This window comes from Thamnophis elegans, chromosome 3, assembly GCF_009769535.1.
Source record: "Thamnophis elegans isolate rThaEle1 chromosome 3, rThaEle1.pri, whole genome shotgun sequence".
Lineage (NCBI taxonomy): Eukaryota > Metazoa > Chordata > Lepidosauria > Squamata > Colubridae > Thamnophis > Thamnophis elegans.
The window spans coordinates 3,241,559-3,254,624 of record NC_045543.1 but is presented as its reverse complement, the minus strand read 5'-3'; positions in this window follow the sequence as shown (position 1 = coordinate 3,254,624).

The window sequence follows — 13,066 nt, the reverse complement described above, 5'->3', positions numbered from 1 at the left end:
GCAACATCTTTTTCCCGCTGCCAACTGGAATCCGGTTTCCCCCCACCATAGAGTCTCCTAGCGCAACATCCTTTTACACCTGGAAACTGGAAATCCGGTTTCCCCCCACCATAGAGTCTGCTAGCGCAACATCCTTTCCCCCTGGAAACTGGAAATCCGGTTTCCCACCACCATAGAGTCTGCTAGCGCAACATCCTTTTCCCCCTGGAAACTGGAAATCAGGTTTCCCCCCACCATAGAGTCTGCTAGCGCAACATCCTTTTCCCCCTGGAAACTGGAAATCCGGTTTCCCCCCACCATAGAGTCTGCTAGCGCAACATCCTTTTCCCCCTGGAAACTGGAAATCAGGTTTCCCCCCACCATAGAGTCTGCTAGCGCAACATCCTTTTCCCCCTGGAAACTGGAAATCCGGTTTCCCCCCACCATAGAGTCTCCTAGCGCAACATCCTTTTCCCCCTGGAAACTGGAAATCAGGTTTCCCCCCACCATAGAGTCTCCTAGCGCAACATCCTTTTCCCCCTGAAACTGGAATCCGGTTTCCCCCCACCATAGAGTCTGCTAGCGCAACATCCTTTTCCCCCTGGAAACTGGAAATCCGGTTTCCCCCCACCATAGAGTCTCCTAGCGCAACCATCCTTTTCCCCCTGGAAAACTGGAAATCCGGTTTCTCCCCCCACCATAGAGTCTGCTAGCGCAACATCCTTTCCCCCTGGCCAACTGGAAATCCGGTTTCCCCCCACCCTAGAGTCTGCTAGCGCAACCTCCTTTTCCCCCTGGAAACTGGAAATCAGGTTTCCCCCCACCATAGAGTCTCCTAGCGCAACATCCTTTTCCCCCTGGAAATGGAAATTCCGGTTTCCCCCCACCATAGAGTCTGCTAGCGCAACATCCTTTTCCCCCTGGAAACTGGAAATCAGGTTTTCCCCCACCATAGAGTCTGCTAGCGCAACATCCTTTTCCCCCTGGAAACTGGAAATCAGGTTTCCCCCCACCATAGAGTCTCTAGCGCAACATCCTTTTCCCCCTGGAAACTGGAAATCAGGTTCCCCCCACCATAGAGTCTGCTAGCGCAACATCCTTTTCCCCCTGGAACTGGAAATCAGGTTTCCCCCCACCATAGAGTCTGCTAGCGCAACATCCTTTTCCCCCTGGAAACTGGAAATCAGGTTTCCCCCCACCATAGAGTCTGCTAGCGCAACATCCTTTTCCCCCTGGAACTGGAAATCAGGTTTCCCCCCACCATAGAGTCTGCTAGCGCAACATCCTTTTTCCCCCTGGAAACTGGAAATCAGGTTTTCCCCCACCATAGAGTCTGCTAGCGCAACATCCTTTTCCCCCTGGAAACTGGAAATCAGGTTTCCCCCCACCATAGAGTCTCCTAGCGCAACATCCTTTTCCCCCTGGAAACTGGAAATCCGGTTTCCCCCCACCATAGAGTCTGCTAGCGCAACATCCTTTTCCCCCTGGAAACTGGAAATCAGGTTTCCCCCCACCATAGAGTCTGCTAGCGCAACATCCTTTTTCCCCCTGGAAACTGGAAATCAGGTTTCCCCCCACCATAGAGTCTCGCTAGCGCAACATCCTTTCCCCTGGAAACTGGAAATCAGGTTTTCCCCCACCATAGAGTCTGCTAGCGCAACATCCTTTCCCCCTGGAAACTGGAAATCAGGTTTCCCCCACCATAGAGTCTCCTAGCGCAACATCCTTTTCCCCCTGGAAACTGGAAATCAGGTTTCCCCCCACCATAGAGTCTGCTAGCGCAACATCCTTTTCCCCCTGGAAAATGGAAATCAGGTTTCCCCCCACCATAGAGTCTGCTAGCGCAACATCCTTTTCCCCCTGGAAACTGGAAATCCGGTTTCCCCCCACCATAGAGTCTCCTAGCGCAACATCCTTTTCCCCCTGGAAACTGGAAATCAGGTTTCCCCCCACCATAGAGTCTGCTAGCGCAACATCCTTTTCCCCTGGAAACTGGAAATCAGGTTTCCCCCCACCATAGAGTCTCCTAGCGCAACATCCTTTTCCCCCTGGAAACTGGAAATCAGGTTTCCCCCCACCATAGAGTCTGCTAGCGCAACATCCTTTTCCCCCGGGAAACTGGAAAACAGGTTTTCCCCCCACCATAGAGTCTGCTAGCGCAACATCCTTTTCCCCCTGGAAACTGGAAATCAGGTTTCCCCCCACCATAGAGTCTGCCTAGCGCAACATCCTTTTCCCCCTGGAAACTGGAAATCCGGTTTCCCCCCACCATAGAGTCTCCTAGCGCAACATCCTTTTCCCCCTGGAAACTGGAAATCCGGTTTCCCCCCACCATAGAGTCTCCTAGCGCAACATCCTTTTCCCCCTGGAAACTGGAAATCCGGTTTCCCCCCACCATAGAGTCTGCTAGCGCAACATCCTTTTCCCCCTGGAAACTGGAAATCAGGTTTCCCCCCCACCATAGAGTCTGCTAGCGCAACATCCTTTTCCCCCTGGAAACTGGAAATCAGGTTTCCCCCCCACCATAGAGTCTGCTAGCGCAAATCCTTTTCCCCTGGAAACTGGAAATCCGGTTTCCCCCCACCATAGAGTCTGCTAGCGCAACATCCTTTTCCCCCTGGAAACTGGAAATCAGGTTTCCCCCCACCATAGAGTCTCCTAGCGCAACATCCTTTTCCCCCTGGAAACTGGAAATCAGGTTTCCCCCCACCATAGAGTCTCCTAGCGCAACATCCTTTTCCCCCTGGAAACTGGAAATCCGGTTTCCCCCCACCATAGAGTCTGCTAGCGCAACATCCTTTTCCCCTGGAAACTGGAATCAGGGTTTCCCCCCCCATAGAGTCTGCTAGCGCAACATCCTTTTCCCCCTGGAAACTGGAAATCAGGTTTCCCCCCACCATAGAGTCTCCTAGCGCAACATCCTTTTCCCCCTGGAAACTGGAAATACGGTTTCCCCCCACCATAGAGTCTCCTAGCGCAACATCCTTTCCCCCTGGAAACTGGAAATCAGGTTTCCCCCCACCATAGAGTCTGCTAGCGCAACATCCTTTTCCCCCTGGAAACTGGAAATCAGGTTTCCCCCCACCATAGAGTCTGCTAGCGCAACATCCTTTTCCCCCTGGAAACTGGAAATCAGGTTTCCCCCCACCATAGAGTCTCCTAGCGCAACATCCTTTTCCCCCTGGAAACTGGAAATCAGGTTTCCCCCCACCATAGAGTCTGCTAGCGCAACATCCTTTTCCCCCTGGAAACTGGAAATCAGGTTTTCCCCCACCATAGAGTCTGCTAGCGCAACATCCTTTTCCCCCTGGAAACTGGAAATCAGGTTTCCCCCCACCATAGAGTCTCCTAGCGCAACATCCTTTTCCCCCTGGAAACTGGAAATCAGGTTTCCCCCCACCATAGAGTCTCCTAGCGCAACATCCTTTTCCCCCTGGAAACTGGAAATCCGGTTTCCCCCCACCATAGAGTCTCCTAGCGCAACATCCTTTTCCCCCTGGAAACTGGAAATCAGGTTTCCCCCCACCATAGAGTCTGCTAGCGCAACATCCTTTTCCCCCTGGAAACTGGAAATCAGGTTTCCCCCCACCATAGAGTCCTCTAGCGCAACATCCTTTTCCCCCTGGAAACTGGAAATCAGGTTTCCCCCCACCATAGAGTCTGCCTAGCGCAACATCCTTTCCCCCCTGGAAACTGGAAATCAGGTTTCCCCCCACCATAGAGTCCTGCTAGCGCAACATCCTTTTCCCCCCTGGAAACTGGAAATCAGGTTTTCCCCCCACCATAGAGTCTCCTAGCGCCAACATCCTTTTTCCCCCTGGAAACTGGAAATCCGGTTTTCCCCCCACCATAGAGTCTCCTAGCGCAACATCCTTTTCCCCCCTGGAAACTGGAAATCAGGTTTCTCCCCCACCATAGAGTCTGCTAGCGCAACATCCTTTTCCCCCTGGAAACTGGAAATCCGGTTTCCCCCCACCATAGAGTCTGCTAGCGCAACATCCTTTTCCCCCTGGAAACTGGAAATCAGGTTCCCCCCACCATAGAGTCTCCTAGCGCAACATCCTTTTCCCCCTGGAAACTGGAAATCAGGTTTCCCCCCACCATAGAGTCTGCCTAGCGCAACATCCTTTTCCCCCTGGAAACTGGAAATCCGGTTTCCCCCCACCATAGAGTCTGCTAGCGCAACATCCTTTTCCCCCTGGAAACTGGAAATCAGGTTTCCCCCCACCATAGAGTCTCCTAGCGCAACATCCTTTTCCCCCTGGAAACTGGAAATCCGGTTTCCCCCCACCATAGAGTCTCCTAGCGCAACATCCTTTTCCCCCTGGAAACTGGAAATCCGGTTTCCCCCCACCATAGAGTCTGCTAGCGCAACATCCTTTTCCCCCTGGAAACTGGAAATCAGGTTTCCCCCCACCATAGAGTCTCCTAGCGCAACATCCTTTTCCCCCTGGAAACTGGAAATCAGGTTTCCCCCCACCATAGAGTCTGCCTAGCGCAACATCCTTTTCCCCCTGGAAACTGGAAATCAGGTTTCCCCCCACCATAGAGTTGCTAGCCGGCAACATACTTTTCCCCTGGAAACTGGAAATCAGGTTTCCCCCCACCTAGGTCTCCTAGCGCAACATCCTTTTCCCCCTGGAAAAACTGGAAATCGGTTTCCCCCCACCATAGAGTCTCCTAGCGCAAACATCCTTTTCCCACCGGGAAATGGAAATCCTGTTTCCCCACCATAGAGTTGCTAGCGCAACATCCTTTTCCCCCTGGGAAACTGGAATCGGTTTACCCCCACCATAGAGTTCTAGCGCAACATCTTTTTTCCCCTGGACCAACTGGAAATTCAGGTTTCCCACACCATAGGTCTGCTAGCGCAACATCCTTTCACCCTGGAAACTGTAAACAGGTTTCCCCCCACCTAGAGTCTGCTAGCGCAACATCCTTTTTCACCCTGGAAAATGGAAATCAGGTTTCTTTCCCCCACCATAGAGTCTGCTAGCGCAACATCCTTTTCCCCCTGGAAACTGGAAATCCGGTTTCCCCCCACCATAGAGTCTGCTAGCGCAACATCCTTTTCCCCCCTGGAAACTGGAAATCCGGTTTCCCCCCACCATAGAGTCTCCTAGCGCAACATCCTTTTCCCCCTGGAAACTGGAAATCAGGTTTCCCCCCACCATAGAGTCTCCTAGCGCAACATCCTTTTCCCCTGGAACTGGAAATCAGGTTTCCCCCCACCATAGAGTCTCCTAGCGCAACATCCTTTTCCCCCTGGAAACTGGAAATCAGGTTTCCCCCCACCATAGAGTCTGCTAGCGCAACATCCTTTTCCCCCTGGAAACTGGAAATCAGGTTTCCCCCCACCATAGAGTCTCCTAGCGCAACATCCTTTTCCCCCTGGAAACTGGAAATCCGGTTTCCCCCACCATAGAGTCTGCTAGCGCAACATCCTTTTCCCCCTGGAAACTGGAAATCAGGTTTCCCCCCACCATAGAGTCTGCTAGCGCAACATCCTTTTCCCCCTGGAAACTGGAAATCAGGTTTCCCCCCACCATAGAGTCTCCTAGCGCAACATCCTTTTCCCCCTGGAAACTGGAAATCAGGTTTCCCCCCACCATAGAGTCTCCTAGCGCAACATCCTTTTCCCCCTGGAAACTGGAAATCCGGTTTCCCCCCCACCATAGAGTCTGCTAGCGCAACATCCTTTTCCCCCTGGAAACTGGAAATCAGGTTTCCCCCCACCATAGAGTCTGCCTAGCGCAACATCCTTTTCCCCCTGGAAACTGGAAATCAGGTTTCCCCCCACCATAGAGTCTCCTAGCGCAACATCCTTTTCCCCCTGGAAACTGGAAATCCGGTTTCCCCCCACCATAGAGTCTGCTAGCGCAACATCCTTTTCCCCCTGGAAACTGGAAATCAGGTTTCCCCCCACCATAGAGTCTGCTAGCGCAACATCCTTTTCCCCCTGGAAACTGGAAATCAGGTTTCCCCCCACCATAGAGTCTCCTAGCGCAACATCCTTTTCCCCCTGGAAACTGGAAATCAGGTTTCCCCCCACCATAGAGTCTGCTAGCGCAACATCCTTTTCCCCCTGGAAACTGGTAAATCGGGTTTCCCCCCCCACCATAGAGTCTGCTAGCGCAACATCCTTTTCCCCCTGGAAACTGGAAATCAGGTTTCCCCCCACCATAGAGAATCCGGTTTTCCCCCACCATAGAGTCTGCTAGCGCAACATCCTTTTCCCCCTGGAAACTGGAAATCAGGTTTTCCCCCACCATAGAGTCTGCTAGCGCACATCCTTTTCCCCCCTGGAAACTGGAAATCAGGTTTCCCCCACCATAGAGTCTCTAGCGCAACATCCTTTTCCCCCCTGGAACTGGAAATCAGGTTCCCCCCACCATAGAGTCTGCTAGCGCAACATCCTTTTCACCCCGGAAACTGGAAATCAGGTTTTTCCCCCACCATAGAGTCTCCTAGCGCAACATCCTTTTCCCCCTGGAAACTGGAAATCCGGTTTCCCCCCACCATAGAGTCTGCTAGCGCAACATCCTTTTCCCCCTGGAAACTGGAATCAGGTTTCCCCCCACCATAGAGTCTCCTAGCGCAACATCCTTTTCCCCCTGGAAACTGGAAATCCGGTTTCCCCCCACCATAGAGTCTCCTAGCGCAACATCCTTTTCCCCCTGGAAACTGGAAATCCGGTTTCCCCCCACCATAGAGTCTGCTAGCGCAACATCCTTTTCCCCCTGGAAACTGGAAATCAGGTTTCCCCCCACCATAGAGTCTCCTAGCGCAACATCCTTTTCCCCCTGGAAACTGGAAATCCGGTTTCCCCCACCATAGAGTCTCCTAGCGCAACATCCTTTTCCCCCTGGAAACTGGAAATCCGGTTTCCCCCCACCATAGAGTCTGCTAGCGCAACATCCTTTTCCCCCTGGAAACTGGAAATCCGGTTTCCCCCCACCATAGAGTCTCCTAGCGCAACATCCTTTTCCCCCTGGAAACTGGAAATCAGGTTTCCCCCCACCATAGAGTCTGCTAGCGCAACATCCTTTTCCCCCTGGAAACTGGAATCGGTTTCCCCCACCATAGAGTCTGCTAGCGCAACATCCTTTTCCCCCTGGAAACTGGAAATCAGGTTTCCCCACCACCATAGAGTCTCCTAGCGCAACATCCTTTTCCCCCTGGAACTGGAAATCAGGTTTTCCCCCACCATAGAGTCTGCCTAGCGCAACATCCTTTTCCCCCTGGAAACTGAAATCAGGTTTTCCCCCCACCATAGAGTCTCCTAGCGCAACATCCTTTTCCCCCTGGAAACTGGAAATCCGGTTTCCCCCCACCATAGAGTCTGCTAGCGCAACTCCTTTTCCCCCTGGAAACTGGAAATCAGGTTTCCCCCCACCATAGAGTCTGCCTAGCGCAACATCCTTTTCCCCTGGAAACTGGAAATCCGGTTTCCCCCCACCATAGAGTCTCCTAGCGCAACATCCTTTTCCCCCTGGAAACTGGAAATCCGGTTTCCCCCCACCATAGAGTCTGCTAGCGCAACATCCTTTTCCCCCTGGAAACTGGAAATCAGGTTTCCCCCCCACCATAGAGTCTCCTAGCGCAACATCCTTTTCCCCCTGGAAACTGGAAATCCGGTTTCCCCCCACCATAGAGTCTGCTAGCGCAACATCCTTTTCCCCCTGGGAAACTGGAAATCAGGTTTCCCCCCACCATAGAGTCTCCTAGCGCAACATCCTTTTCCCCCTGGAAACTGGAAATCCGGTTTCCCCCCACCATAGAGTCTCCTAGCGCAACATCCTTTTCCCCCTGGAAACTGGAAATCAGGTTTCCCCCCACCATAGAGTCTGCTAGCGCAACATCCTTTTCCCCCTGGAAACTGGAAATCAGGTTTCCCCCCACCATAGAGTCTGCCTAGCGCAACATCCCTTTTCCCCCTGGAAACTGGAAATCCGGTTTCCCCCCACCATAGAGTCTCCTAGCGCAACATCCTTTTCCCCCTGGAAACTGGAAATCCGGTTTCCCCCCACCATAGAGTCTCCTAGCGCAACATCCTTTTCCCCCTGCCACCTGGAAATCCGGTTTCCCCCCACCATAGAGTCTGCTAGCGCAACATCCTTTTCCCCCTGGAAACTGGAAATCCGGTTTCCCCCCACCATAGAGTCTCCTAGCGCAACATCCTTTTCCCCCCTGGAAACTGGAAATCCGGTTTCCCCCCACCATAGAGTCTGCTAGCGCAACATCCTTTTCCCCCTGGAAACTGGAAATCCGGTTTCCCCCCACCATAGAGTCTGCTAGCGCAACATCCTTTTCCCCCTGGAAACTGGAAATCAGGTTTCCCCCCACCATAGAGTCTCCTAGCGCAACATCCTTTTCCCCCTGGAAACTGGAAATCAGGTTTCCCCCCACCATAGAGTCTCCTAGCGCAACATCCTTTTCCCCCTGGCAACTGGAAATCCGGTTTCCCCCCACCATAGAGTCTGCTAGCGCAACATCCTTTTCCCCCTGGAAACTGGAAATCCGGTTTCCCCCCACCATAGAGTCTCCTAGCGCAACATCCTTTTCCCCCTGGAAACTGGAAATCAGGTTTCCCCCCACCATAGAGTCTCCTAGCGCAACATCCTTTTCCCCCGGGAAACTGGAAATCAGGTTCCCCCCACCATAGAGTCTCCTAGCGCAACATCCTTTTCCCCCTGGGAAACTGGAAATCCGGTTTCCCCCCACCATAGAGTCTCCTAGCGCAACATCCTTTTCCCCCTGGAAACTGGAAATCCGGTTTCCCCCCACCATAGAGTCTCCTAGCGCAACATCCTTTTCCCCCTGGAAACTGGAAATCCGTTTTCCCCCCACCATAGAGTCTGCTAGCGCAACATCCTTTCCCCCCTGGAAACTGGAAATCAGGTTTCCCCCCACCATAGAGTCTCCTAGCGCAACATCCTTTTCCCCCTGGAAACTGGAAATCCGGTTTCCCCCCACCATAGAGTCTCCTAGCGCAACATCCTTTTCCCCCTGGAAACTGGAAATCAGGTTTCCCCCCACCATAGAGTCTGCCTAGCGCAACATCCTTTTCCCCCTGGAAACTGGAAATCCGGTTTCCCCCCACCATAGAGTCTGCTAGCGCAACATCCTTTTCCCCCTGGAAACTGGAAATCCGGTTTCCCCCCACCATAGAGTCTGCTAGCGCAACATCCTTTTCCCCCTGCCAACTGGATATCCGGTTTCCCCCCACCATAGAGTCTCCTAGCGCAACATCCTTTTCCCCCTGGAAACTGGAAATCCGGTTTCCCCCCACCATAGAGTCTCCTAGCGCAACATCCTTTTCCCCCTGGAAACTGGAAATCCGGTTTCCCCCCACCATAGAGTCTGCCTAGCGCAACATCCTTTTCCCCCTGGAAACTGGAATATCCGGTTTCCCCCCACCATAGAGTCTGCTAGCGCAACATCCTTTTCCCCCTGCCAACTGGATATCCGGTTTCCCCCCACCATAGAGTCTGCCTAGCGCAACATCCTTTTCCCCCTGGAAACTGGAAATCCGGTTTCCCCCCACCATAGAGTCTGCTAGCGCAACATCCTTTTCCCCCTGGAAACTGGAAATCAGGTTTCCCCCCACCATAGAGTCTCCTAGCGCAACATCCTTTTCCCCCTGGAAACTGGAAATCCGGTTTCCCCCCACCATAGAGTCTGCTAGCGCAACATCCTTTTCCCCCTGGAAACTGGTAATCGGGTTTCCCCCCACCATAGAGTCTGCTAGCGCAACATCCTTTTCCCCCTGGCAACTGGAAATCCAGTTTCCCCCCACCATAGAGAATCCGGTTTTCCCCCACCATAGAGTCTCCTAGCGCAACATCCTTTTTCCTCTATCTGTTCCTAATTGAAAGCCCTATTAATTATGGAGCCGACTGGCGACGGAGCCAGAGCAGAGGGATGAAAGAGTCACATGCGGCTCCAGAACTGGGTTGCCAACCCCTGGTGTAGAGGAATAGCAGTGCAAAGATTCAAATCAGTTCTAGTATACTATGAAGATGTTACGTGTCTTAAGATTTCACTGTCAAATAAGAGGATTAATTATTATTTGATAACCTGTGGCCTGTTGGGTCATTGTTCCAGAGATAAAACGAAGAAGCAAACAGAATGACGAGAAGGTGTGTCAAGTTAACCAATTTAAAAGAGTGACAGAATACAAATGACTTTTGTGCAGGAAAGCTATAGGTGCTTGGAATACCCTACTAGAGGGATTCTACTTATGGCACCTGTGTCTTGGATAATTTCTTCTAATAGTGCAAATTCAGATTTCCACTGTGCCTTTTAATTCGTTTCCACCATTAACACTCCAGAGATTTCAAGGTTAAGTTGAACAAGGCAATTAACGTAGCAAACCCATATTTTATTTTGCTGAGAATAAGTTTCAGTTTCAGTTTCACTTTATTTGTATGCCGCCCTTTTCCCTGGGGGGACTCAGGGCGGCTCACAGTTCAAAGGGGGGTGGAGGACAAACAATTTACAACATAAAGGCACTACATCATTTAAGAAAACAACAGTCATACAATTCGAGTAGGGGTTAGAGTCTATAGACTCAATGAAAGCTACAGGTAGTCCTTGTTTAGTGTCTTGTTTGAAGATACCACAGCGATGGAAAAGTAACTTTACAATTAGTCCTCACACTTATGACCTCAGGAGGTAAGGAAAGCTGAAGCAAGATTGCAAGCACGGTTGCAGTTTCACTTATCTTGATAACCAAGTTGGCAATGCCAATTGGTGGTTGCTAAACAAGAGGATCTATACTTTTTTGAATGGTCATATACAGTATATATCAGGGTTCCTGCCAGTTCTAAGCTCTTCTATAGAAGAGGTTCCAGAAATCTACAGTGCCGTTTAGAACCGGTTCCAGCTCCCTCCCTCCGCTCGTCCGCACATCATCAAGATGAAGAGCGAGAGGAGGAGTTCTGGGAGTTGAAGTCCACAAGTCTTAAAGCTGTCAAGTTTGAACACCCCTGGGTTTTTTTTTTTCTAAAGGGTTAGGGGTGCAAGGGTCTTGTAACTTGACAGCTTTAAGACTTGCACACTTCAATGCCCGAGTTCCTGAGCCAACATGACTGGAAGAGGAATTCTGGGAGTTGAAGTCCACAAGTCTTAAAGCTGTCAAGTTTGAACACCCCTGGGGTTTATTTTTCTAAAGGGTTAGGGGTGCAAGGGTCTTGTAACTTGACAGCTTTAAGACTTGCACACTTCAATGCCAGAGTTCCTGAGCCAACATGACTGGAGGAGGAATTCTGGGAGTTGAAGTCCACAAGTCTTAAAGCTGTCAAGTTTGAACACCCCTGGTATTTTTTTCTAAAGGGTTGGGGGTGCGAGGGTCTTGTAACTTGACAGCTTTAAGACTTGCGTGCTTCAAATGCCAGAGTTCCTGAGCCAACATTTTGGTTGCTAAGCAAGAGCATTGTTAAGTGAGTTTCACCACATTTTTACAAGTTGGCCCACCGAGTGACATGGCTGGCAAGCCACTCCCACCTGGTCACATGGCTGGCAAGCCACTCCCACAAAGCAGGCCACACCTACAGAAGAGGTTCTAAAAAAATTTGAAACCCACCACTGGTGTGTGTATGTATGTATGTATGTACGTACGTACGTACGTACATACATACATACATACATACATACATACATACATATATATATATATATATATATATATATATATATATATAAAATTGACAATCCAATTTCAATTCTAAGCTTTGTGATTCTTGATGGAGTTGGTTCTGTGGCATGGAAATGGCTGTCACAATTCATAAATTAGCTTTAGTGTAGAACATAAGCGGCGTGGATCAGTTTAGTAAGGGGCGGGGGGCCAGTTTAGTACATATGAAGGGTTATCTTTGAATTTATATAACTTTGTAGATAAGCCCACCAGAGGGCAAGAGAGAACTAGGCATCTCAGGATCTATAATTTAGGCAACAGCAGTTGCTTCCTAACAAATATTTTTCTGCCCTTCCTTTGGAGGGTAAATGCCGAGAGTGAAAAGTTTCAGATGTACCACATTCACTGTTGGACTCTGAGCCATGCTACCAAACAAGTCGATGAGCCTGGCACGACTCTAGGAAGATTTCCTCTCAAAGGCAATATGGATTGGCCTGAGAAGCTTAGGTGTACTCCGTGCCAGGTTTCTAAAATGAAATGACCTGAAAGCATTTCGTTTAGTCTCTGTTTTGCTCGAAGGCCACATAATTGTAATTAGTAAACAAACAAAAAAAACCATGCAAAATCATTGTCAACCTTCAGTCTCAAAAGACTATGGTATCGTGCTCTGGAAAGGGGTCCTAACACAGCATCTGGTGTACCTAAAAAAGGCCAATTCGAGAATGGCAATCGCTTCCACACGGAGGGCAGATACATTCTGTCCCCTGACCAACCCCCAGATTTCACTGGTTCCGGGGCTGCCTCTCTGCCCCAGCCCTTGGAGCGAGTGTCTTTCAATGCTATATGTAAAGCTGGAGTGTCCTCTCCAGAGCACAAAGCCTGGGTAGATAAATAATAAATAGAGCCAAGGTGGCGCAGTGGTTAAATCCACTGCAGGCTACTTCAGCTGACTGCAGTTCTGAAGTTCGGCTGTTCAAATCTCACTGGCTCAGGGTTGACTCAGCCTTCCATCCTTCCGAGGTGGGTAAAATGAGGACCCGGATTGTTGTTGGGGGCAATATGCTGACTCTGTAAACTGCTTAGAGAGGGCTGAAAGCCCTATGAAGTGGTATATGAGTCTAACTGCTATTGCTATTGCTATTGCTATGGAAGATAGACTCAATACTCAAGCAGCAGATCCCCCCGCTCCACGTTGCTGAAATAGTCCAATGGAACGACAAGAGCCGATACGATGGGTCCCAGCTGCATTGCAGGAGTTACCAAAACGTGGTTGTACACAGTCACAAACTGCTTCCGGGACTCCGGCTCTGGATTTTGCCTGGAGGTTGACTCCGGAAGCCTTTTCCAGTAGTGGATGTAGCCACAAGGCAACGGAGGTTTGTAATCGGAGTTTCCATTCTTCTAGAAGATGGTTCTGCCGCTTTATCTGCCGTTGGGGCGTAGAGCCCT